This window comes from Elgaria multicarinata, chromosome 17 (assembly GCF_023053635.1).
Source record: "Elgaria multicarinata webbii isolate HBS135686 ecotype San Diego chromosome 17, rElgMul1.1.pri, whole genome shotgun sequence".
Taxonomy (NCBI): domain Eukaryota; kingdom Metazoa; phylum Chordata; class Lepidosauria; order Squamata; family Anguidae; genus Elgaria; species Elgaria multicarinata.
The window spans coordinates 7307469-7310000 of record NC_086187.1 but is presented as its reverse complement, the minus strand read 5'-3'; positions in this window follow the sequence as shown (position 1 = coordinate 7310000).

Below are 2532 nucleotides of genomic sequence, written 5' to 3'. Positions count from 1 at the left end.
CAGTCCAACACATCTGGAAGCAGGGCTGGTGCTACCATAGAGGCCACTCAGGTGGCCTCCTAGAGCACCAAGCTAAGAGGGGCGCCGGGCACAGCGCAACACTCACGCGCGTTGGCTGTGAGCTGGGCTGGCCCGAGGATTCAGCTGGGCATGGGTGGGCGAGATGGCGCCCCGTGCCCACCCAGCCGAAGCGAAGCCAGGGACACGGGGGGGGGGCCCTCAATGTTCAGACTTCCGGAATGTGCCCAGGAGAGAGAGAATGTATGGGTGCATGGGGTCTTTGAGTGAATGCATGTGTTCATGCGTGTGTTTGTTTGGAGTGAGTGATGCTGTGTGTGTGTGTGTGTGCGCGCGCGTGAGTGAGTTGGGGGGATGGTTTGGAGGTGATATTCCTATTAAATAATGCATTTTAGACCCATAGACGTTTCTTTCCAGTTTGTTTGCTGTAATTAGCATGACTTATTTCTTGCCCTTTAAAATAAATTTAGCTGTTTCAAGTTTTGTGCTTCTTATTTTTTCCAGGAAACATATGTTCTTAAAAATCAAAGTTGGCATTATTTTTTTTGAGGGGGGCTGGTGAAAGTAGCTGGCCTTGCCTAGGGCGCAAAATAGTCTGGCCCTGGCCCTGCCTGGAAGGCACCAAGGTGGGGGGAAGGGGCACCGAAGCGCCTGCCACAGCAACTGGAAGGGGCCACCAGCCCCTCTGCGCTTGTGGCTCTCTCCGTCCTGACCCACGTCTTTCAGAACAAAGCTTGTGCCCGTCTGCCCATGTTTTGCGCGCTCTCGCGCTCGCCTTCTCTCCGCTGGCTGGAACAGCCTCGCTCGCTTCTCCTCGCCCAGGTTTTCTGCGGGGGCTTCGCGGCGCGCTCCGCCAGGCAACTGCCGATCCACCCAGGAAATCGAGGGAAAACCGAGGCTCCAACCCATGCCGGGAAAACACAGGCCGGGCTGGGCTGGGCTGGGCTTGGGTTGGGGGGCGGGAGGACGAATGACAGCCCGGCCCCAAGGCCGATTCATCCCCTGCGGTGAACTGAAAGAATGGGCAGGCCGAGGGAGGCGCGCGTGTATGTGCTTCGGGGCAGAGCGCAGACGGGGCCAGAAAAGGGGTGGGGGGGATCCTCACACACACATAGGCGCGCACGCACAGGCGGCAGGGCTTCATCGGAGGCAGGGCTCCTGCGAGCTGAGCTCCAGGACCCATTTCCCGCTCTAGAGAGGCACCCTTGCCCACCCTTCCTTCGAACTGAATCCCAGGGGCCCCCGCTGGCTTCAGGGGCCCGATCCAGGGCCCGGATCCAGTAGAAGGGGTGGGGTGGGCGATGTGGCTGCAGCCATTTCACTCCAAGACACGTTGGAAATGGGGTGGGGGTTCTCTGGGAAACCCCCAGTAGGTGAGGGGGGGTACAAGCGCAGCCCCGGTCCTTGGCCACTTACCTTGGAGTAAGGCTCGTTGAGCTCAGTGGGACGGGCTTCTGAGTAGACGTGTTTAGGGGGAGGGGAGATAGAGGCGCTCTTTCCCTGCTTGAGATAAGGTCAATTCCCAAATAAAATACTTTATTTCCGTCTGCCCCCCTCCCCTGCTTTCCTGATAATTGTCAACCTGTCGGTTCCCCCCACCCCCACCCCACACACAGAATTTCATTTTTCCCTTACCTGTGAGAAGCAAGAATTAAACAAAAATGTATTTTCGATTTCCTTTTTACAAGGTAAAGCTACGACTAATTATTATTATTATTATTATTATTATTATTATTATTATTATTATTATTACTACGAGTAATTATTATACATTAGTACTCCTACTAGTAGTAGCTTTAATAAATAATAATTACTAATAGTACTACTAGTAGTAATAGTAATCGTGGCTGCTACTAATGGTAGTACTAATATGTAAGCAATATAGGACTCCATGCCCCTAACAAAGGCTCCAGTCCCACCCTGCCACCCCCACCAATGGAACTGAGTGAGGCTTACTTCTGAGTAAACTCGCACAGGATCGGAGTGTCGGTTCCCCTTCAGAGCAAGGCTGAGCAGCTCAGCTCAGTAAAAAAGCAGTTTTATGGGTTTAAACGGTCTAGCATAGGGGGAGGTGTGGGTGAGTCCGCCCCTCCCCCGTTGACCATCTCGAACCCCCACCTCTTTCGTACTGGGTGGCTGCAGATTTGAACCTGAGTCTGGAGTGTCCTGGGTCTGAGGAGCGAGGCGGGTGGGGCGAGAGAGAGAATTAAGTAGCGGGTGTTGCACATGTCTGTTCCTCAGTGGAAGCTAGTGACTCCGATTTCGGTGGGGCTATGATTCCATCCCGGGTTTCTGTGAGAACCACCCAGAACGCTAAAGGAGCTATCCACAGTGCTGAACCTATTGGGGTTTTTTTTGCGGGTGGGGGGGATAGGGTTCAGTACCTTGGATAACTCTTTAGTATTCTAGCTGGTTCTGACAGAGAGCTCCATCATATGAGCATTTTATTGCATGCTCATGGCTGGGCACTCATGGATTTTCACTCCCGTGCGCCTCCCGCCCCTTCTAGCCTTC